Here is a 25,973-nt window from a genome sequence, read left to right as displayed (position 1 = left end):
GAATTTGCAATCCGCAAAATCCGCGAACTTTCGCGAATTTGCAGGTTTTTTCTTTTTTCTTTGTGTTCGTAAGGGTTTCTGCCACTTTGCCAGGGTTTTGCACCAGTTCGCAAACGCGAACTTACTTGTCGGGTCGCAACAGTCGCGACCATGTTGTTTCTACGTCTGGTTCATCACAGCACCCTCTGTTTCACCACTGCCACCCTCTGGTTCACCCATGCCACCCTCTGGTACATCACTGCCACCCTCTGGTTCATCACTGTAGATTATGGGGGGAAAAACACACCTGCCCTGCTTCAACTGACATGAATTAGTTTGGGGCTGATTAATGTGTCACTGAATTTGAGCTGGCACCTGCTTCCATAGCTGTAAGTTCTCCCTGATTAATGATGAGCTTGAACTTTTGCACCTGCTAAGTGCTTTCAGTTTTGCAAAATTCGTTAGCACACCTGCCCTGCCTCAACTGACATGAATGAATTAGGGGTTGATTAATGTGTCACTGAATTTGAACTTCCAGTCTGGCACCTGATTCCTTATCTGTAATTGCTTTCTGTTGCAGTGTAATATTTTTTAACATGACCATTGTGGCATACTTGTAGCTACTGTCTGAGCCTGCTGCGAGGGTCAGAGCAGGGTCATAGAATAGTTGCAAGTAGGCAACTGAACTTTCGAGGGGGCCCTCAGGAAGCACTACAGGGAATGGTTACTAATGATGAGCTTGAACTTTTGTACAGGCTGAGTGCTTTCAGTTTTGCAAAAATCGTTTTTCTGCAATTTCGCGGGATTCGCGGGGGGTGAATTTGCGCGAGATCGAATTCGGAAGCCGCAAATTCATGTGAATATGCGATTTGTTTTTTTGCGGCGTGTTAGTTTGTCTGTTTTTTTGCGTTTTCTCAAGCCGCTGGTAGCGCAACAACGCCAAGTTACCCTAGTTGTCATACATGGGCGCGGCCATCTTGTTTGCATGACGTATTTCCGTTTCCGGGCGCTATGTGTAATCTCCCAAAGTGTGCGGCTCGCTAGTACTAGTTTACGTGTGATCGCGGGGGAAATCTCGGGCGAACTTACCCACGCGTTCGTGAACGGGACCGGCCATCTTGTTTTTCAATCATTGCCATGGTTATGGGCATGCTTTCTGTATCCTCTGATGTAAATATATAATTTACCGTCGAAATTTCTATGCAGGTAAGTACTTAATCAATAATAACTCAATCGGAAAGAAAGAAAACAGAGTCTGTGGTGTTAGAGTTCTTAGGGGTTTTATTCCTTAAAAAGGAATGGTCTAGACCAGTATATCATATTCTTCTCACCACAGGGGTGGAAGAAGGGATAGAGAGAGAGAGCGCGCTACATTTTATTGACAGTACATAGCTTATATACTTAATTCATGTCATGGAAAACAGTACAGTAGGCGTTACAGCTGAGAGAAGACAAGATAACAGTAGCCACGTGTTACTAATACGTAATCAAAAGGCGTGGACTAGGCGTGTGCTAGAAACGTCACAGATAGGTGTCACAAAAGGGGTGGCACTAAACAGAAATGTTGCAATGTCAGCAGAAATCGGAAGCTTGGATGCGCGCGCAGCTGCATGACGTGTGATGGACGTGAAACTGGAGTGTGCAGGGGGCTTGACATTTGCACTGACGGAAAGAGACAGAAGTCTGGCATGTCAGATCGACTTGTGCTTCTATCATATCTGATATCTGGTGTTTAGGAGCTGAGCTATCTGGGCAGAAAGGTCTCTGGGGCAGAAGCTATTCTATACTGACTGTGAGTGCGTGTATAAGCGCCTGAGTGTCTGTATGAGAAGCGTGGGGGCATGGGCCTTCCATGGGAGCATGGCAACAGAAGCTATGAATTACTTGCACGGAGACAGGTCGGCCCTTTGGTCCTGTAGCTGAGGAGGATGTTTACTGAAGCTAGCAGGCAGGAATGTATTTTCGAGGAGCGGAACAGATAACTCGAAGGTTATAGTCAATCTTGGCAGGCAGCAGGCTGAGCTGAACGCGCTGGGCCGCGCTAGAAGTAAGGCAGAGTTCACGGGTACGGGGGCAGCCTGGGCAGCCTGGCCTGAGGCTCCCAGAGTCAGAAAGGAGAAAAGGCTCGATGGCAGATATTCTGGGCCTACTTTGCCAGAGCTGAAAAACATGTAGAGGATACTACAAAAAGACGTTGGCATAGTATACTTAGGAACGGGCTATCCAACCCATTCAGGGTGGGTCTGAAAGAGGACATGTTGACGTTGGACGCAAATGTATTTGCGTCTTCATAGCTGGTACAGGAGGGAAGTTACATGCACTTTAACTCGTACATGGAGACGGTGGGGTACACGCTAGGGAACACAACTTGACCAGAATTTATATTTCCTCATTCCCTCCTTGTTCCCTACGGACCCTTCATGATATATCAATCATCATAAATTGATCAGTTTGTTCTTGTAACATAATTTGTTCGTCTCTCTTCCGTTGTCTATTTGAGAGAAAACTGGAATGTTCAATGCACGATGTGGCACACAGTCCACATATCGCCGGCCCACACTGTAGGCACAGGCAGCAGCTGAATACTATGACAAGGCCAAAACCTAGGAAGGATAGGATCTTCCATCCCCAAGCAGTTAACGTTGTCCAGAACCAACCGGACCAAGTCCAGGTGCCTGGATTCTGATGTATCTGATTTGCAATTTTATGCAGACGGGTAATAGCTTGATATACAGATGGCGCGTTTTGTGGAATGAAAACACAGCAACTTGACCCGATGACCTTACAGGCTCCACCTCTATCTGCCAAGATGACGTCAATAACAAGACGATTTTGAAGGACAACAACCCGCATAGCAGATTGCTCCTCGGTTAGGTTACCTAAGGCGGAGGCAGTTTCATGTACTACAGCTTCAAGTGTTCTAGTTAATCTACGTATTAATTTACTGTTTTGGACGGGGCCTAAAAAGAAAAAGAATCCCTTATTAAAATCGGTGTACTGTTCCCATGCCGTTTCTGTATAGTCAACAAGCGGGAGATCTCTTCGGAGTCTATTCTTTACTAGATTTGTGTTTCTGTGGTAATCAGGAGGGGCTAGAAAAACAGGTGGCAGAAGGAATGCAATATAACAAGTACCATCCCAATCTGGAGGCAGACGTATGTATGCGGTATGACCACAAACAAAATAAGAGTGACTGATAGCTTTGAAGGACGATTTACCATGATCACTGAATTCAACCACAGTAGTGCATTTACTATGACCTAAGTGTACTGAACCTTTCTTTCTGACACATAATTTACCAGTGACTGGTAATACTAGCATAGCGGGCAGGACTGGTGCAGCCTCGGATTCAACAGTAAGGATCATAAGGCTAATTGTGTAATTACCTAATCCATATACTTCATTCTCTAGATCAGTTCCTATTCGAGTGGGGAGTCCCTCCTTATCAGGGTAACAGACGTCGAGCAGGACTAAGTTCAAGTTTCCCCAAACCCAGCCCCCATCGAAAACAGCAATATCAGGATCTAAGGAATTAATTATTTTAAACCATGCCCCACAGGAGCCATTGTGAGTGAACGGGTACGGAAAGAGGGGCAGAGCTCCCTTGTAATTCTGGTAGGGAGGGAGTCGGCCACATATCCAGCAGTCTGTAGCATTGTTAGTCTGATGGGAGTGGTGTAACATACTAATGAATGTGTTGTTGCGCAGCGCAAGTCTGTAAGAGAGTTCGTGTGGAGGTAACTCGCTAAAAGAGTGTTCAGCAGAAACATTGTAAGCAGATTGTCCATTCTTGAAAATAGGGCAATAGATAGGGAGAAGAACGCTTGCAACAATTATCAGAATACTTAGAATAAACATGATTAATAATGTCACTATACAGTGACTACGCAGTGATTTGCAGTATGTACGTTTCTTGAACTCTCTTTCTCTCTCTCTATTTCGATCTAGGGGATACATGTCAGAAACTATTTAACCGATTCACCTAGGGGAGGACTTAAACAATTAAACTGTCTGACTTGCTAGATCGAAGCTTGAGTCTGTATTCCTCTTGAGGAGTTTTCTCTCGTTTGGAGACTTCAAAGTCACTGGGCTTGATACAGTCTTTGGAAGGGGTGGATGAGCCTGGGTCGGATTTCAGTTCATTACACAGCTTAACATGGCTCATGTGGACCCACCCCTTCCTGCCCTCAACCTTCACCGCTGTCCTCGTAGTAAGTAGAACGGTCTTCGGCGATTTCCAGCGGGGCTCCAACGGACTTTTCCGGTCGAAGTTCCTGATAAGGATCAGATCCCCTGGACGGACATCGTGTGGCTTTACATCAGTGTTGTCAGGGAAGGCAGCGGCAACCTGTGAACGACATGATTGGAGTGCAGACATCAAGGAGGCAAGGTAATCTGTCAACATATTGCAATCAACATCGGTAATTTTTTTAGGAATGGGCGTCCCCCACATATTCGGTGGTCTACCAAAGACCACTTCGTACGGGGATAGTCCTGATCTTGAATGGGCAACCATTCTCATGTAGAACAGTGCCACTGGCAGGGCGACTATCCAGTCGACCCCTTTCTCTTGACATATTTTAGCAAGACGTGTTTTTAGTGTCTGATTATGCCTTTCTACAAGGCCTGCGGCTTCGGGATGTCGGACACAATGGAATTTCCACTGATATCCTAGCAGCAAGGAAACCTGCTTCATTAATTCGGATGAGAATGGCTGACCGTTATCTGAGTACATGACACGAGGCATGCCGTATCGTGGGAAGAATTCACGAACCAGCTGCTTGGCAGTGGTCGGAGCAGTATAATCTGGGACTGGGTAGGCTTCGGTCCAACGGGACAGTGCACAAACAACTACGAGGACATATTTAAATCCCTGACAATGGTCCATCTGGATATAATCCATCTGGAGGACTTCAAAAGGATGATCGGGAGGATGAAATCCACCTTGCTCTACAGGGACGCTTTTACCTGGATTGAACTGACAACAGATCATGCAAGTGCGCACTTTCTGTTTTGCTGCTGCTCGTAAGTGTTTATTGCTCCAGAGATTCTGCAAACTGTCTAACATTGCTTTTTCTCCTAGATGTGCTGGGCTATGTGCTGTATTGATTATGACTTGAACCATAGAGTCAGGGAGAAACCATGTAGATTTTCCCTTCGTCATCCAACCTTGATCTGTCTGGATCCCTCCTAGTTCAATCCATTTCTTTATTTCATCTGGGGTAGCATGTGTCTGAATATCGATAACATCTAGTGCGGGATCCCTAACTGTCATACAATTCGTCGGTCCTATTGTCTTTGTCACGTCAGTTGTCTGAGTGTGAGTCAATGCTGTATGTTTCGCTGTCTGATCTGCCAGGTCATTACCCTGGGAAACAGAATCTGTGACCTTAGTATGTGCTTTACACTTCATGACTGATATGCCCGAGGGCAAATGTATTGCTTCTAACAGTGCTTGAATGAGAGGACCGTGTTGTATCTTGGCACCATGAGAGGTCAGGAAACCTCGTTCTTGCCATAACATTCCGAAGTCGTGTACGACTCCGAACGCATAACGGGAATCAGTGTATATGTTAACATTTCTGTTCTTGGCTAGTATACAAGCTCGGGTCAGAGCGATGAGCTCTGCTGCTTGAGCAGACAATGTGTCAATACGATGTGTTTCTTTAACTTCAGTTTCAGTGGTCACTGCATACGCGGCCACTAATTCTCCTGTACTTGTTCTCATGCATGAACCGTCCACATAAAGTGTCAGGTCTGGATATGCCAGTGGGACATCTGTTAAGTCTCGTCGTGGCTTTGTTACTGCATTAATGATTTCTATACAATCATGCGGGGCTGGATCTGTCATAATTGTAGGTAACAGTGTTGCGGGGTTCAGAATGCTGCAGCGTCTGATTTCTATGTGTGGCTGGAATAACGTTAACTCGTAACCTGTCAGTCGTGCTATAGTCAAGTGTTGAGTCTGGGTTCTATTTAAAAGAACTTGTACGGTTAACTGATGGCCTAAAACAAAGCCTGTGTATGTTCCTGAGTCCAAGGGAGGACAGTCGAAGTCGCTGCCTCCTGCGTTGTTAACTGAATCAGTGGTTTAGCTAGAAATGCATACTGAGGAATCCATTGTCTGCAGTACGAGGTGAGGCCTATAAAGGCCCGCACTTCCTTTTGTGTCTGGGGTTGTGGCATATTTACAATTAACTGAATGCGATCGGGAGTGAGCTGTCTCCCCACTTTGGACAGCAAGTGACCCAAGTACACAACTTGCTGAACACAGAATTGCAGCTTCGAAGGAGACACCTTGTGTCCCTTGTCGGCCAAAAAATGTAAAACTGTCAGTGATGCTTGTTCACATTTGGGCTCACTTCGTGCGGTGATCAGCAGATCATCGACGTATTGCAGTAAAGCGGTGTTAACTGGCATTGTAATACAATCAAGTTGTCTTTTCAGTGCTTGGCTATAGATGCTGGGGCTTTCTGTGAATCCTTGAGGTGCGCGTGAAAATTTGAAACTGCGTCCATTTAAACTGAATCCGAAGAGATATTGGCTCTCTGGATCAATAGGCACGCTGAAGAAGGCGTTCTTGAGGTCAATTACAGTAAAGAACGTTGCTTCTGAATCAATAGCAGTCAATAGGGATGAGATGTCGGGAACCACAGGGTACTGTGGAATAATGCATTTATTCAGTTCTCGAAGATCAATCACCAGCCGATATACTGGCGGTGCATTGGGGTCAGTACGTTTAAGAATCGGAATAATGGGTGAATTACAGATATTGGAGTCGGTCTCTACGACCACTCCTTGTGTTATGAGCTCTTCAATGATTTCCAGTAAAGCCACTACAGCATCAGGTGGTAACTTGTATTGTCTGATTCGTGGTAGTACAACTCCTGTCTTGAGTGTAACACGGTATGGTGTGATATGCATACAACCTACATCAGTTGGGCCTTTTGCCCACAAGTGATCTGGTACATTTTTCAATCTGACATCGAATTCTCGCAAAACATAATGACCCTTGAAATCCCGTAGAAAGAGTCTAACTCCCTCCGGGGAACAGCAGATTATAGCTCCTAGAGCCTTCAATGTTTTAATTCCTAACAGATTTTCTGGACATGATTTTGTAAGTAACAAGTCTGTAACACGTGATAATGGACCCACAGCCAGGGGGACTGGTTCTGATACTTCATTTACAATGGGCTGTCCTGAAAAGCCAAGGGAAACATTCTGTGAGCCTGAGAGGGGTGCCCCTGGGACTTCATTATGACTTATTGTGGTGCGGCTTGCCCCTGTGTCAATTAAAAACTTTCTGTCTTTTCCCAATACTTGACTGTGTACATAAGGACCTTCTTGATCTACAGGAATTTCAATAAGAGGCAAGCCAAATTCCCTCTCTAGGCTGTTTCATGTATATCGTTGATAATCAGGGTAAGCGGACTGGGCATACTGGTACATCTGTTGTGAAACTTGCTGGGACGCGGCAATGGGCTGTGGCTGTGATACCGCTACTGTCTGTGCTGGAGGTGAAGAAGCATGCATAGGCTGTGTATTCTGTGTATTCTGTGAAGACTGATGCTGGTTATGGTCTTGTCTAGGCGGATGCGGTCTTTCTTTAGTTTAACCTGTTGCTATGTTATGTTTCAGAATGGGGCATTCATGTACGTAGTGACCTGGCTGCTTGCAGTAGTTGCATGTCCCTTTAACGGGAGCTGCGGCGTGACCTGTCTGGGTCGTACCCTTTCTATTCCCGTCGGTATGGACCGACTGGGCTACTAACATTTTCATTTTTGTGTCTTTCATACGTTTCTGTTCTTGATCCTGTTGTTCTCTAATTCTATTCTGATGGTATTGTAACATTTGTAGCATCTGAGATGGCGTATTTGCTTGCCATGTACTCTCCACCTTGTATACACGATTCTTGACTGCTAACAGAGAGTTCTCAACTAATTTTGATACAAAAATATGCGGGTACGATTCGCTACTTGGTTTAAGACCACTATTAATAATAAAACATTTCTCGAATCTTGAATAAAAGTCACTAGTATCTTCGTCGGGCTTCTGTTTACATGCTGAGATTGCATCCCAGTCTTCTTTTCTAGTTGCCAATAATCTTGGCAGAACCTGTACTATTAAACCTGGTAATGCTTTAGTTTTGTCCCCAAGGCCTACCCCTGGGACTCGTTTGTTTTCTTCATCTTCTATTTTTGCCCATGCAATCTTTGTGTCTCCCACCTCCCATTCCTTTTCCTTTAGTTTCTCGTAGATGCCCGTGGGCAGCAGTACTTTTAACATTTTCATGATATCATCATATGTGTAATCCCCCATCAGTAACATGTCTTTAAGCTCTCTGTGAAAACCTGCGGGGTCTTTATCATGGCTCGGGACTAGTTTCTTCATTTCTAATAGTTCTAACTTGGTCAATGGCGTGTGTACATATACACGCTTCAAGATATTGTCCGTACCCATAACTGGGTGTACTTCACGTAAGGGGTTCTGACTTTCAATGCCACCCAGGCATTGCATGTGATACGTTTTTCTTTCTGGGGGCGGAGCAGGAACATATTCAGAGCTTATGAAAGTGGCATATCTGCGGCGTTGTTCTAGAATTATTTGAATTAATTTGGTACTTAGACCTCTCCATCTGTCCATGAGTAATGCTTCTAATAATTCGGGTAAGGGACCTGGATCCGAATGCTGATGTCTGTACTTTATGAGAAGGTGCTGAATCATGTATACACCTGCTAATTTCTGCTCGTCTGGGGAGAGGTTCAGAAATGTCTGTGCTACTGTGTCATCATTATATATGTCTGGATTTTCGGCCCATGATACGGCTGACCGGGCTAGTCCTTGTTCATCCATAGAATTGAGTACATGGTACCCTACTCGATCTCGAAGCCTTTTATCAGTTTCCTGGAACTGATGCTCAGCAGAATTCGGGTTTGTTAAGGCACAGAAAAGAACTCTCTTGCTTTCTGGACGGATGCTTTTCCTAAGGTAATTTCCTTTACCTACATATGCTATAGTGTCTAGAGTTTCTTCCGGTTCTTCACATTCTTCTTCCCCCTCGGAGGAAGCCTTCTCTTTCTCTTTTTGGTGTATTTCTATCACTGCTTTTCTAATTTTCTTGTACATACTAGCTATGCAAGTCCCCTTATCGTGTTTTCCTTCAGATATATTTTGACCCCACTTGGTTAATGCATCTAATTCACTCTGGTCGGTCCCAGGCCTATCTCGTTCTCTTATTAGGCAATTTATGAAAAAACGTAGTATTTGTGCTTGAATGTCAACTTTCTGACGCTCCATGGCATCTTTAATACTGTCGGGGTCTTTCCCAGTCTGGATAAACTCATATATTCTATCTAGGCGCTCCTTCATTCCTGCATAACACAGCAGGGAATCAGTAGCAGATCTTAACCGTAATGATGCCATCACCATTATATCGTCTTTGCCGGGTACTGGATCATATCTGCAAACTGAAATGGTTTCTTTAAACATGTCAAGACGGGGTGATTTGAACGAAAAAGGATTCCGCAAGTCCCCAAGCGGTAACCTGCGTGTCGGTGGCGGGGTGTGAAGACCCCCGGTAGCACCCCCTGAGGCGGAAGCTTGAGCATTAGTTCTTTGTGGAGTCTGTACCTGAACTTGAATGTGTCTTTTAGTGGGATCAGGTAGAAGTGGTTTCGGTGGATCAGTTTTAGGCACGGGAAGTGGTGGAGCTGGTGGAACAGGGGAAACCTGTCGTGATACTGGTAGAATATGATTTTGGGGCGGGTTACCACCCCCGTCCCCGTCGTTAGGCAGGGCGCGGACAGGCAGATTGGTGTAAGCGGGTGCTACATCCTCTAGATAGGAATTCAGGAATATGTCTTTAGTGGTCCTATGAGTTACTTTAGTTGGAACCAATGGGGACGGTAGGTCTTTTGGTATTTCTGAAATGGCCTCAGGTGAACCCTCGGCCGCGAGATACATACCGTTTACGAGATTATTTTGTGCGCGGTCTATCTGTTCAGTTTTTACTCGGATCCCCTCGGTAACTAGTTCGTTTTCTTGGGCTTTCTCTGATTCTTTAAGTCTATCTTCTCTACGTAATGTTCTTTCAGCACGTTTATGTGATTCCTTACGCCAAAACTCTATGGCGTCTTTCTGAGATTGTCTGGCTTTCTTTTTCCATAGTGCTTCCTCTACCTTCATGATGCACTCGGCATCCCATGTTCCGTTAACGGGCCATCTGTGTCTTTCGTCTAGATGTTTGGTATAGTCAGCCCATAAATCGAGATATAATATGGCGTCTATGCCATGCTTGTGGTACATAAAGTTACCTGGGGTGTCCCTAGGGGGGATAGGAATTTCTTCCTCTAGTATCCCTTTCCTAGTTCCTATCTGCTTTAACTTGTTAAAAAACGGCATCTTGTTTACTTGGTACTGAATGCTCGATCCTTGCTACTTGATTCTGAATACAGCTAGTTATACAAGAAAACATACATGCACATTAGGAAACAGTCACACTCATACCACGACATTAATCACATGAAAAAGACATTTTGGAAACATATATGACTACCCCCTATATCAGATGTACTGCTAAACAGCACAGATACACTGCTAAAGCGGTGCAGAACGGATGTACTGCTAAACAGTACAGATACACTGTCTAAAACAGTGCAGACCGGACTTGTGTACCCAAACCCGTCTAGATACGTCCCAGCAATGGTACTCACCGGGAAGCACGGAAACAGAAGGCCTCGGAAAACTCGACTGGACTCGACACTTCGGAAAATTTCGGAAAACTTCGGAAAATCTCGGAAAACTTCGGAAAACTGGTGGGCCTCTTGACACCTCGGACCTTGCTTCTTTCGGCTGGGCTCTGGTCGGGATCCTCCGCACTCCTCACCGCCTCGTCTGGGTACTGATCGTAATCTTCGTCACCTCCGTGGGCCAGAGGGAGATACAGGAAATCCTGCCAGTACGCGTAGTTTCCTTCTAGCTGATGGCAGGGGACAGAGTTTACAACGCACCAACCGGCGCGTGAGGTGGGGGAGGGGTCCCTATTCGGGCGCCAAAATGATGTAAATATATAATTTACCGTCGAAATTTCTATGCAGGTAAGTACTTAATCAATAATAACTCAATCGGAAAGAAAGAAAACAGAGTCCGTGGTGTTAGAGTTCTTAGGGGTTTTATTCCTTAAAAAGGAATGGTCTAGACCAGTATATCATATTCTTCTCACCACAGGGGTGGAAGAAGGGATAGAGAGAGAGAGCGCGCTACATTTTATTGACAGTACATAGCTTATATACTTAATTCATGTCATGGAAAACAGTACAGTAGGCGTAACAGCTGAGAGAAGACAAGATAACAGTAGCCACGTGTTACTAATATGTAATCAAAAGGCGTGGACTAGGCGTGTGCTAGAAACGTCACAGATAGGTGTCACAAAAGGGGTGGCACTAAACAGAAATGTTGCAATGTCAGCAGAAATCGGAAGCTTGGATGCGCGCGCAGCTGCATGACGTGTGATGGACGTGAAACTGGAGGGTGCAGGGGGCTTGACATTTGCACTGACGGAAAGAGACAGAAGTCTGGCATGTCAGATCGACTTGTGCTTCTATCATATCTGATATCTGGTGTTTAGGAACTGAGCTATCTGGGCAGAAAGGTCTCTGGGGCAGAAGCTATTCTATACTGACTGTGAGTGCGTGTATAAGCGCCTGAGTGTCTGTATGAGAAGCGTGGGGGCATGGGCCTTCCATGGGAGCATGGCAACAGAAGCTATGAATTACTTGCACGGAGACAGGTCGGCCCTTTGGTCCTGTAGCTGAGGAGGATGTTTACTGAAGCTAGCAGGCAGGAATGTATTTTCGAGGAGCGGAACAGATAACTCGAAGGTTATAGTCAATCTTGGCAGGCAGCAGGCTGAGCTGAACGCGCTGGGCCGCGCTAGAAGTAAGGCAGAGTTCACGGGTACGGGGGCAGCCTGGGCAGCCTGGCCTGAGGCTCCCAGAGTCAGAAAGGAGAAAAGGCTCGATGGCAGATATTCTGGGCCTACTTTGCCAGAGCTGAAAAACATGTAGAGGATACTACAAAAAGACGTTGGCATAGTATACTTAGGAACGGGCTATCCAACCCATTCAGGGTGGGTCTGAAAGAGGACATGTTGACGTTGGACGCAAATGTATTTGCGTCTTCATAGCTGGTACAGGAGGGAAGTTACATGCACTTTAACTCGTACATGGAGACGGTGGGGTACACGCTAGGGAACACAACTTGACCAGAATATATATTTCCTCACCTCTCTGAATCTCTGCCATCCTTTGCTTGTTTGAAGTTTTTTTTATCTATTTTACTTATTATCTATCCCTCAATTATTCTAGCTCTATATTTTTGTGTTTTCTGCTACTTTTGGTTAATTTTAAACTACTTTTTTAAACTCTTTTCTTTTCTTCTTACCTATTCTATTTCTTATTTATTATTTACCTTCCTTTCTGCCTAGACCATGGTAAAGGGAGCAAGGAATCAGCCCGAGAAGGGGAAGGGTCCCGCACCCCGAGCCCGGCTCTCGTGTGGGCATTTGAGGGGGGAGCTAGTGATGCCACGGGAGAGCTTTATCGCGGAGGAGGTGGCCGCACTAGTGTTCTATGTGCAGCACCGCCTCCCCAGGACCATCATGGCAGGCGGCAAGATCACAAGCGGCTACGGGCCCCTGGGAGCACCAGAAGCGGTGGGAGAAGGTGTGCTGGGCCAAGTATTCTCACTCTCGGGTCCGGCGCCCCTACAACCAGGCCACCCACTGTTGGACAGATCTCCTGGACCGGGAACCCGACCTGCTCGACCTGCTCTGCATCAAGGTCCCCGGGCTTGGTGAGTAGTAGTAGCTATTTCATCACTACTCTGTTTTCTCCTGCTCTGTGTGTTATTATTATATTGCAAATTTGTGTTTTTTACCAAGAGCAATAATGCTGCAGATTACATTGTAGGTAAATTATATTTCAAAATCTTCTGCGCATTTCAGGTGCACTGCTCTCCTTCTCAGTAGCGTTGCTACCATGCTTATTTGTTTTCGATTTTGTGTTCATTTCATTGGCCTGAGAAATTATGTATGAGTGTAGTTTACAGAACTGCGTAATGCTAGACACTAAGGCGCAGATTTGCAATTACCGGCGCATCTCTGCAAAGTAGCAGGGATGCGCCAGTAATTGTGCGCCAAGCCACCACCACCCATGGTGCGCCGTATTTACAATGCGGTGCACGATTGGCCCAAAACATCACCGAAGCGTTACGCATCTGTGCCGTAAAGGCGGCGCATTGCTGGAGTTGTGTCGCAATTATGGCGCAGCTCCAGCAATGCTCTGGGGTGCCCTATCTTCCCAATGCTGCGTCAAGCCGTACGTCTGCTTCAAGCAGGCGCAGGGTTTGAGTGACGCATCATTGTCCTAAAAGTGACTGATTGAAATCTTGTAGATTTCCCTCAGCCAATTTTAGGATGCGTTCCTGCGCAGGAATGCCCTCCCTTGCGCCGGAACGCCCCCTGATGGCGCAGGGCTTTACAACGTGATGCATCTCCCATATGCGTCACGTTGTTAATATACGCCGCACCATGGTGCCTCTTTTGTTCTGCCACTGCGTCACAAAAGTCACGCAACACAGGAGCAACACCGGAGCAAAAGAGCCGCAATGGGCTTGTAAATCTGCCCCTACAGACTCAAGTCCAGTCCTTCTTTTGTACACCTGGCAATAAGAAGAAATAGTGGTGGTGGATTGATAGTTTGAGTATTTTAATGACTGGTTAATGTAGTAGGAAACTTTTTAGTGTTGTCACTGATCTGCAATCACGATGGACTTTGTCTGTCACTTCGCATGCTGCGGACTGCTGCCTGCCAGTCCTAGGCGAACCTTTCTAGTAGTTTGTTTAGTGAGTTACATAAATTTCCAAGTCAACGGTCCGAAAATCAAGCAATACTAAGATCGTAACAGACCAAATAAGATAGGTCAATATATCCCGTGGAATAGTTGTCTATTTGCTATTTCGCCAAAATATTTTGTTATTGTTCTTTTGAAATGTTTCATTTGGTTGACAACAATCATCCATGTTTTTGGGTCTTTCTTTCCTTCATGTTGTACATCAGCTCCCCCCAGGGGCAAGAAGACAGAGGAGTAGGCTGCTGCTGCTGTACAAGGCCAGGATCGGTCAGGCGAGGGCTCCTTTGCAGGCCCCGGTAGGTTTTCATTTTAATATAGAGTACCTATTTTTTCCTAGCGTTCCTCATTCGATTTTTTCTAAATCATCTTTGATCTTCTTGTAGACTGTATCTAAATTCTTATCCTGCCTCCACTATGACTCCCTGTGATATTACTAGAATATTCCTATTAGTCTGTCTGTGTTGCTAACTAAGATTGCACATTTGGCAAAAGGTGTTAAACGAAACTCCCATTCTAGTCAGCAATAACTCTGTGCACTGAGTGCAGTCCTCTGGGATTGTCCATAATTTCTTTTCAAGTCTTCTAAATGTTTACCAACAATAAAATGTGAATGACCACCAAGAAAGAATAAGATACTACTTTACTTTTTGGTTAACCACTGGCACCCTCTGGTTCAGCACTGCCACCCTCTGGTTCAGCACTGCCACCCTCTAGTTCACCCCTACCACCCTCTGGTTCACCACTGCCACCCTCTGGTTCAGCACTGCCACTCTCTGGTTCACCCCTGCCACCTTCTGGTTCAGCACTGTCAGCCTCTGGTTCACCACTGCCACCCTCTGGTTCATGACTGCCACCCTCTGGTTCATCACAGCACCTCTGGTTCACCACTGCCACCCTCTGGTTAACCACTGTCACCCTCTGGTTCAGCACTGCCACCCTCTTGTTCACCACTGCCACCCTCTGGTTCACCCCTGCCACCCTCTGGTTCACCACTGCCACCCTCTGGTTCATCACAGCACCCTCTGGTTCACCCCTGCCACCCTCTGGTACAGCACTGTCACCCTCTGGTTCACCACTGCCACCCTCTGGTTCATGACTGCCACCCTCTGGTTCATCACAACACCTCTGGTTCACCCCTGCAACCCTCTGGTACAACACGGTCACCCTCTGGTTCACCATTTCCACCCTCTGGTTCACGACTTCCACCCTCTGGTTCATCACAGCACCTCTGGTTCACTACAGCCACCATCTGGTTAACCACTGTTACCCTCTGGTTCAGCACTGTCACCCTCTGGTTCACCAGTGCCACCCTCCGGTTCACCATTGCCACCCTCTGGTTAACCACTGTCACCCTCTGGCTCAGCACTGCCACCCTCTGGTTCACCACTGCCACCTTCTGGTTCACCACTGCCACCCTCTGGTTCACCCCTGACATCCTCTGGTACAGCACTGTCACCCTCTGGTCACCGCTGCCACCCTCTGGTTCACGACTGCCACCCTCTGGTTCATCACAGCACCTCTGGTTCACCCCTGCCACCCTCTGGTACAGCACTGTCACCCTCTGGTTCACCACTGCCACCCTCTGGTTCACGACTGCCACCCTCTGGTTCATCACAGCACCTCTGGTTCACCACTGCCACCCTCTGGTTAACCACTGTCACCCTGTGGTTCAGCACTGCCACCCTCTGGTTCACCACTGCCACCCTCTGGTTCTCCCCTGCCACCCTCTGGTTCACCACTGCCACCCTCTGGTTCATCACAGCACCCTCTGGTTCACCCCTGCCATCCTCTGGTACAGCACTATCACCCTCTGGTTCATCACAGCACCTCTGGTTCACCACTGCCACCCTCTGGCTAACCACTGTCACCCTCTGGTTCAGCACTGCCACCCTCTGGTTCACCACTGCGACTCTCTGGTTCACACCTGCCACCCTCTGGTACAGCACTGTCACCCTCTGGTTCACCACTGCCACCCTCTGGTTCATGACTGCCACCCTCTGGTTCATCACAACACCTCTGGTTCACCCCTGCAACCCTCTGGTACAACACGGTCACCCTCTGGTTCACCATTGCCACCCTCTGGTTCACGACTGCCACCCTCTGGTTCATCACAGCACCTCTGGTTCACTACTGCCACCATCTGGTTAACCACTGTCACCCTCTGGTTCAGCACTGTCACCCTCTGGTTCACCAGTGCCACCCTCTGGTTCACCACTGCCACCCTCTGGTTCACCCCTGCCACCCTCTGGTTCATCACAGCACCCTCTGGTTCATCACAGCACCTCTGGTTCACCATTGCCACCCTCTGGTTAACCACTGTCACCCTCTGGTTCAGCACTGCCACCCTCTGGTTCACCACTGCCACCCTCTGGTTCGCCACTGCCACCCTCTGGTTCACCCCTGACATCCTCTGGTACAGCACTGTCACCCTCTGGTCACCGCTGCCACCCTCTGGTTCACGACTGCCACCCTCTGGTTCATCACAGCACCTCTGGTTCACCCCTGCCACCCTCTGGTACAGCACTGTCACCCTCTGGTTCACCACTGCCACCCTCTGGTTCACGACTGCCACCCTCTGGTTCATCACAGCACCTCTGGTTCACCACTGCCACCCTCTGGTTAACCACTGTCACCCTGTGGTTCAGCACTGTCACCCTCTGGTTCACCACTGCCACCCTCTGGTTCTCCCCTGCCACCCTCTGGTTCACCACTGCCACCCTCTGGTTCATCACAGCACCCTCTGGTTCACCCCTGCCACCCTCTGGTACAGTACTATCACCCTCTGGTTCATCACAGCACCTCTGGTTCACCACTGCCACCCTCTGGCTAACCACTGTCACCCTCTGGTTCAGCACTGCCACCCTCTGGTTCACCCATGCCACCCTCTGGTTCACCACTGCCACCCTCTGTTTCACCCCTGCCACCATCTGGTTCACCCGTGCCACCCTCTGGTTCATCACTGTCACCCACTGGTTCACCACTCCCACCCTCTACCTAGACCTTTTGTGACACAGCGGCAGCACAAAAGATGCGCCATGGTGCTGGATATTAACAACGTGACGCATCTGAGAGATGCGTCACGGTGTAAAGCCCTGCGCCATCAGGAGGCGTTCCGGCGCAGGGGAGGACATTCCTGTGCAGGAACGCCTCCTAAAAGTGGCTGAGTGAAATCTACAAGAATTCACTCAGTCACTTTTAGGCCAATGCTGCGTCAAAACCCTGCATCTGCTTGAAGCAGGCTCAAGGCTTGATGCAGCATTGGGGAGATACGGCCCCCCAGAGCATTGCTGGAGATGCGTCGCAAGCTCGACGCAACTCCAGCAATGCGCTGCTTTTACGGCACAGATGCGTGATGCATCTGTGCTGTTTTTGCCACATGGTGCGCCACATTGTAAATGCGGCGCACCATGGGTGGCGGAGCTGTGGCGCACAATAACTGTTGCATCCCTGGGGATGTGCCAGTTATTGTGAATCTGCCGCTATACATTTAGCCAACAATGGAACACCTACTGATTAGACAGTAGAAAGTACTCCAGTTGACTGGAGGCATTGCACAAAAGGTGGCATCTTCATGGACAAACACTCAGGGCGGGATTCATTCTGCCCCCTGTTAGACTCGCTTTTTGTGTCCCTCTGCCCTCTGTTAGACTCATTTTTCCCTTGTTTTTCTGCCCTTCTGCCTTCTGTTATACTTGTTTTTCCCTTGTTTTTCTGCCCTTCTGCCCCCTGTTACACTTGTTTTTTGTGCCCTTCCGCCCTCTGTTGGACTCATTTTTCCCTTGTTTTTCTGGCCTTTTGCCCTCTGTTAGACTCGTTTTTTGTGCCCTTCTGCCCTCTGTTATTCCCTTGTTTTTGTGCCCTTCCGCCCTCTGTTAGACTCGTTTTTTGTGCCCTTCTGCCCTCTATTAGACTCGTTTTTTGTGCCTTTCTGCCCCTGTAGACTAGTTTTTTGTGCCCTTCTGCACTCTTTTAGACTCTTTTTTCCCTTGTTTTTCTGCCCTTCTGTCCTTTGTTATACTGCTTTTTGTGCCTTTCTACCCTTTGCATCACCACATCATCACTCAGCTCTAGCCCAGCATCACTCAGCACCACCACATTATCACTCAGCACCACCACATCACCACTCAGCGCCACCACAGCATCACTTAGCGCCACCACAGCATCACTCAGTGCCACCACATTATTACTCAGCACCCCCATAGCACCACTCAGCACCACCATAGCATCACTCAGCACCACCACAGCATCACTCAGCACCACCACTGCACCAATCAGCACCACCACAGCACTACTCAGCGCCACCACAGCATCACTCAGCACCACCACAGCATCACTCAGCACCACCACATTATCACTCAGCACCACCACAGCACCACTCAGCACTACCACAGCATCACTCAGCACTACCACACCATCAATCAGCACCACGACAGCACCACTCAGCACCACCCCAGCATCACTCAGCACCATCCCAGTATCACTCAGCACCACCACAGCACCACTCAGCATCACCACAGCACCACTCAGCACCACCACAGCACCACCACTCAGCGCCAACCCAGCATCAATCTGCGCAACCATTCAACAACAACTGGTTCAAATATGTTCTCTCAACGTTTCAAACTTTATTACAAATGTCACAAAAAGATGTCAGTATTTCACTTCTGTTCTTGGATTTTCATCACAATAAAATACACTGAACATAATCTTCACAAAAGTTATTTACAAAAGTTTAAGATTTTGCCATTATACATTAAAATCACTTTTATTTAAGTATTAATTATTAAAAAAAATTAAAAGCCATTGCAATTTGTAATATCAATACAGCTAAGTCAGTTAAATACAAAACATGTTGCATTACAAATGCTATAGGTGTCTCATTTGCAAAAGTTATAACTATTGGCATTGTAAATGACAAAGCTATTAATTTAGCTATTTTCAAAACCAACACATAAATAAAAAAAATTGTCATTTACAAGACCAATAGCTCAAACTTTCCTAATGCGATTACTATTGCATTGCAAAGGCTTGTTTTTATATCTGTCAGTGCTTCCTGTTGAGGTTTAATTTTCGTGACAGGCGCCTCATTGCCTACTTGTAACAATTCTCTGACTCTGCTGCAAGGGTCAGAGCAGGGTCAGAGAATAGTTGCAAGTAGGCAACGAGGCGCCAGGAAGCACTTACAGGCTTACAGCAGCAGGTGCCCAAGTTGAAGTTAATTTCTTTGTAACCCTTTTATAAAAGGTTACAAAAAATTAGCTTTAACTTTTGCACCTGCTGCTGTAACCCTGTAAGTGCTTGGCTGAAAATTTGTCCCCGCTGATTCGCGTATTTTACCGGAAAATCTACAAATTCCGCAAATGAAACAAATTTTCAGCCCATGCTTACTACTGTTGCAGGTACAAATCTGCACAAACATAACTATGGACACTACATAGTGCATTGTTTATCAATTATAATAGGCGCAGGTAGACTTTCCACATACCTCAGTGATATCAGACTTTGAAGAACCCCCAATCTCCTTACTGACTAGATAGTGTGGCAGAGTCATTTAGCTCCCGAATTCATTGATGATTGATCCCCAATGATGATTATCCAACGCAGGACAAGAGTACGGAGTCAGAGTCCAGAAGTGTCAGAGGCACGAACTAATGCTTGCAAATTGCAAAACCTTTTGCTCATTCCCTCTTGACCAAAAACCACAGAGTCTATTTAAGTTTTAAAGCTTTATTAAAAGTAAAAATATTTATTAAAATAAAGCTTGTCATAAAACATAAACGGTTGATTAAAAATGGAAAAGTGCCTAATGATTTATTTCACACATTTATTGTGGGCGAGCCGAGCCCTCACCTGGTTTGAACTTTAATTTTTCCTTTTGGTGCTGAATCGTCACTCCGTCCTAGTGATGATGATTTGTTCTTAGAAGTGAAGCTTCTGTCTGTTATGAGGAAAATGGTGCGTGTTAAAAAGCAAGCATTCATCAGTTGTGCCAAAAAGTGCAGCAAGACAACACCCTTACCTGGAAAAAAGGACATTTTTACTTTAGAGTAGGCAGTCACAAATTATTAGATCGGTTTCTGTAATCACATTTCTTCATTCCTAGACAAAATACTAGTGAGTGGTGTATGCCTAGGACATCTAACATTCTTAAATGTACTTTGTAGGTGGAACATCTGGTGCTGGGCCCCGTGCGGAGGTGGAGGAGGACACTTCTGGGGAGGAGGCGGTGCAAGTGCCGGAGGAAACTGCTGTGCGGGTTGCCACGGTAGTGGCGGGCAGTGGTAAGCTCTTATATTCCTTACTTATTGAGATTGCAGACTGCAGGCTGTACTCTCTGCACAGGTGTAGTATATATGTTCTACAGTTAAGTTTCTATACTGTTAAGCAGACTTTCAAATTTAGAACAAAGTTTTTATCAACCAGGTAATAGCCTCCTCTAAATTTACTTCAACTCAGCGGTGATTTTTTTTTCGAGAATCCAAATCAGATCTGAGATGAACTTGATGGATGAGATGAACGAAAAGCGAAAGAAGGATGTAAGTAAGTGTAGAAGGACGAGCAAGTTAAAAGTAATGATGACTGACAAAGAAGAATGATAAGTGTTTGATTGGTGCCCGAGGTGGCTGGGAAGGAATATGATGCATGGCTGGGTGAAGCATGAAGCAAGGATGGGTGGAAGGAGAACAGCCTGGGTGGGTGAAACAGAAACTGTATGTGTGCACAATATATGCTTTGGTTGAAATTCAAATGCAAGTCAAGCACGGATGTATGGCTTGTGGTTTCCCAAATAAAATGAAAGGTTGTTTTCCCGTGAGAAAAACGAAGGTTTGTCCAGATGAGAGACATGAAGAAGAATGATTGACATATAGTTTGAATGGATGGATGCCTGGATCATGGTACTATCTGACTCTTAGATTGCATATGTGTATCTAGAGAGAGTAGACGGTCACTGGATGAACTAAGTGTTACTTTGAAGAGCATGTAACACCACACACGCACGTCCATCCCAGTGTAGGAAAGGCAAGTAAAAGAAGTTGTAATTTTGTCCGAATACTACCATGAATAGTAGCAGTAGTTTGTATTGCAAGCACAGCATATATCCGGCTATTACGATGGCCACTCACTACCTCTGTTAATAAGTTTAGTAGAACTTGGTCATTCATGTGTGGAGATATCACTGTTCACTCAATAAAAAGCAAAGCACCTAAAGTCATCCCATATGTAAGCAAATACATACCATGTGCAGTGATAGATAATCAGATTATTTATCTTCTTCATTTTCCTTTTCTAGTATTCATTGGCACTGTAGGGCGAAAGTTAAATTAATTAAGCAGTAGCTCTTGTAACAGAGTATTCTCAGTGCCACCCGTAATAGAATAGTAAGAGCATTACCACCTGCTTGTCCTGACTGGTACAGTAACACAAGTCTGTCTCACTCATCATGGCGGGCGTCTGTTTTTGTCGGGTGCAAGTTGACTGCGCTGGTATTATGCCGGCTTGCAGAAGTTTAACATACCAATTTTGGTAAACAAGAGAGAAGAAGAAGAATAAGACTTGTGTACTGTCATAGTCGACTCTAATGGAGTGAGTCCACAGTGCTAGTAGAATTGATTCCTTAAACTCCCACTAATGTTAGAGCAAGGATGGAGAAGTTGGAGGTTGGATAGATACTAGCCACAATAGTTATGTACTGCGCTTGCAAGTTGCTAGTTCTACTGTGACACAACTTTCTGCTGGCTCACTTTGTGCTAATCTTAAAGAGCATTGGTTACAGTCTATGTCTTTCTTTCTTCATATAGATGCTCCTTCCAAACCAACATGGAAGGAGCTGGCTAAAAGGGCTCGGCAACGGAGGCTGGAGGCAACTGTCGCCGAATATCGGCGGCTGGTGGCCCAGGAGGAGGGGGACACGCAGTCGACCACAACAGCCAGTCAGTGCAGCAGGTCTCCAGCGGTACGGAGCTAGGTACCACAGCCACCGCCACCGCCGAGCAGCAAACAAATCAGCTGCCCCCCACAGTAGAACCAAAAAAAGGTTGCACCGCCTTTCACTTAGGGTGTCCTACCTCGAGCAGGAGCTGTTAAACACCAAAACCCTGCTCGAGACCCTCCGCAATGAGCATGCCGACCTGGCCCGAAAAGTGAACAGCAGCCAGCAGTAGGAGGAGACTGTTCGTTGCCCCTTTTTTAAAGACTTCCGGGGGTGGGAATTGGGAGTTGTGTTTTTTGGACATTTCACGGACATTCGTTGGGGTTAGGGATGGGGGTGGGGTGGGTCTTGCGGGAGATTATTTATGTTAGGGATATAAATATACTTTAAACTTTTCCTTAGCATACGTGTTTTTTACTGCTTTTGAGGCTTGAGGGTGGGGGTTTAACAGTAAGTTTGTTTTCCTGAAACGTAAGTGGCATCTTGATTCAAGTTGTGTAGGTAATTACTAATTGCCCAAATGTTTTCAAAACTAAGTGCCTCTCACAGAGTAAGTGAATTCAATAGCCCTAGGACTTTACTAGTACAACCGTCAGTCTCTCCTAATACTCCATTATACTACCTCCCCCCAAACGCTTTTCTTACATTTAATTTGTGTTTGCAAATAGGGCTAGGCACAGGGCTGGCTGCACGGGAAATGGCGATTAAGGTTGGCAATCCTGGGCGGATGAAATGTCATCATTGCGGTGGTACTAGTGGTGTTACACAGTGGCAGTTGCAGCATATGAAAAAAAAGAAAATGAAACCTTGTTTGTCTTTACCTTAGCATTAGAATGGTACGATAGAGAATATAGCAGGTGACAGTACACTAGAACAGTGCCACAATGTAGCCTAACAAATGGTAAAGTATTGAAAGTATAACTAGTACTTCCGTTGAATTTCTTTGACATTGGCTACTACTACAAGAAATAGTACTGAAGGTGAAGGACACAGCAGCGTAATAATTTGCCACGTCTAGGAGGAGGATGTTCTTGATGACCAATCAAGTTGATGGCGCACATGAAAATCTGCTTTCATTTGCCAATAGTGACTCTGTGTCAAGCTGAGTAAGAATATATCATCGTATTCCTTCACCAGCCTGTTGCTATGACCTTGTCCTCCCCAGCAAGTGTGTAAAATTATTGCTGTCATTTAGCCGGGGGAAGAGGGTTAGGGTTTGGAAAATAGATGGGAATGGGGGTTTTTGGGAAAGTTTTGTTGAGAGAAGAAAAAAAAAGCACAGCATGGACAAACAATAATTGAAGATAAACAAATCTTTGGGTACAAAGCTATCCGCAAATCTTTTAAGTGACATAAAGGAAGTGCATGCACTACTGCATGCATGGTTACTGAAAAGTAAGTAGTACTTTCGACAACCGTGAATGAAAGAATGCGACAGTACAGGGCTGCAGTAATAATTATGAGTTTTCACTTGCCTATCTCTGCACTCAGAGAAACACTTCCTACATTAAATTAGGTTTGAAAAATAGCAGAAGTAAAACCTATACAATGGCTGTATGGATTTATTTAGAAGCAGAGAAATGCAAAGTGACACTCATAGAAGTTGCTAGCAATAACATTACTTAAAAGATAATTAGAAAAGAACGGATACTGTATCTGTATGTTGTTGTAGTTGTCTTGTTGAATTTGATAAGTTGCATGCATCCAACCATTCCTCTTATTAGCGGGACTCCTCCATTCCATCTGACGCTCCGTCCATCAATGTTGGTGACCAGAAGACACCCTGTCCACTGCCTGCCTGGCGGATGCTGAATTGCGTCTCGCTAATGTGAAGCCTGACTTCATCCTTTTTTTCCCATTGCACAGGCTGAAACCCGGCCTGTAATTATTGATGGAAAAACAGGAAGTGATATTAGAACACCACTGACAAAGAAATATAAGGTATGTACACTGTGTAGTGCAAAAAGTCACACTTTGAGTTTCCTAATAGACAGTACAATATTTTTGAAAAGGACGTACTCTGTCTGAGTCTCCTTTTGAAGGATGAATTAGTATGGGCGAATTAATTTAGCGGATCTTTCCCCTCAAGCTAGGTGTACTCTGTAAACTGTGTTTTAGAACAAAATTAGTCCTTCCCAGCAGTGCTCCCAGACCCTTACTAAACCCAGTCGCAAAAATGTAGAAGACCCTCAATCAGATCTCTAAAAACGAGGCCTAGTAGAAAATGGTGACAAAACGTACTTTGAAAGCAAAGTAGGCCCAAATTCCCCCTTACCCACCATGGATTGTATTCAAACCACTTGCAAGCAAGGAAAAGTATCCATACCCAGCATTGCTCCAAGACTCGCAACCCCCTCCACAAACACCAGGAACCCCCACAAACAGCCCCCCAAAAACAGTAAAGTGAGCGAAATCTCAGAAAATGCAAAAACTATTTTCCCCAGGGATTGTCTCCAAAACACTTTCTTTCGGGTATTAAACCTTCCCAGCAATGGCCCCAGAACTGTCAACCTGGGTGAAAACAAGTTTAACACCCCCAACAAGCTAAAAGGCAAAACCCGGGAAAAGCCACACTTAGAAAACTTTGGGCCTACCTGGAATTCAGTCCAAATACGCTGTGCAGCTAGGCCCTAACAAAAACGCAAAAACTTTTTCACCATGGATTTGGTCCAAAACACTTGATTCCGATATTAGACCTTCCGAGCTATGCCCCCAGACCCCTGCAGCCACCTGCAAAAAAGCAGAACACCCCCAAACAGGCAAAAAGCAAAAATGGGCCGACCTTCAATTTAGTCCAAATACGCTGTGCAGCTAGGCCCTAACTCCCCTTTTCCACCATTGATTTTCTGAAAAACAAATGCAATCAAAATTAGACTGTGCCAGCAGTGCTCCCAAACCCCTAAACCAACCCACAAAAACCTGGAAGCCCCCCCAACAGCACCCCAAAGACAGACAAGTGAGCAAAAACGCAAAAACTTTTTCACCATGGATTTGGTCCAAAACACTTGATTCCGATATTAGACCTTCCGAGCTATGCCCCCAGACCCCTGCAGCCACCCGCAAAAAAGCCGAATACCCCCAAACAGGCATAAAGCAAAAATTTGGCCTACCTTCAATTCAATCCAAATACGCTGTGCAGCTAGGCCCTAATTCCCCTCTTTTACCATGGATTTCCTGAAAAACAAATACAATCAACATTAGACTCTGCCAGCAGTGCTCCCAGACCCCAAAACCCACCCACAAAAACCTGGAAGCCCCCCAAACAGCACCCAAAGACAGACAAGTGAGCAAAAATGCAAAACCTTTTTCACCATGGATTTGGTCCAAAACACTTGATTCCAATATTAGACCTTCCAAGCTATGCCCCCAGACCCCTGCAGCCACCCGCAAAAAAGCAGAACACCCCCAAACAGGCAAAAAGCAAAAATGGGCCTACCTTCAATTCAGTCCAAATACGCTGTGCAGCTAGGCCCTAATTCCCCTTTCCCACCATGGATTTCCTGAAAAACAAATGCAATCAACATTAGACTGTGTCAGCAGTGCTCCCAGACCCCAAAACCCACCCACGAAAACCTGGAAGCCCCCCAAACAGCACCCCAAAGACAGACTAGTGAGCAAAAATGCAAAAACTTTTTCACCATGGATTTGTTCCAAAACACTTGATACCGATATTAGACCTTGCGAGCTATGCCCCAGACCCCTGCAGCCACCCGCAAAAAAAGCAGAACACCCCCAAACAGGCAAAAAAGAAAAATGGACCTACTTTCAATTCAGTCCAAATACGCTGTGTAGCTAGGCCCTAACTCCCCTTTTCCACCATGGATTTCCTGAAAAACAAATGCAATCAACATTATACTGTGCCAGCAGTGCTCCCAGACCTCAAAACCCACCCACAAAAACCTGGAAGCCCCCCAAACAGCACCTCAAAGATAGGCAAGTGATCAAAAGCGCAAAAACTTTTTCTGCTCCGATTTTCTCCAAACCACTTTTATCCGGTATTAGACCTTCACAGCAATGCCCCAGACCCGTCAACTTACCCGCAAAGAAGTAGAACACCCCCACAAGTGCAGAGTCTTTCTTCATTGGGCGTAATCCAGCCATCTGCTTTGAGGGAAATAGGAGTCTGGAGGAGGAGGATAGAGGAGCATGTTCT

The sequence above is a fragment of the Lissotriton vulgaris genome, chromosome 10, assembly GCF_964263255.1.
Source record: "Lissotriton vulgaris chromosome 10, aLisVul1.2, whole genome shotgun sequence".
Taxonomy (NCBI): domain Eukaryota; kingdom Metazoa; phylum Chordata; class Amphibia; order Caudata; family Salamandridae; genus Lissotriton; species Lissotriton vulgaris.
This window is presented reverse-complemented; position numbering follows the sequence as displayed.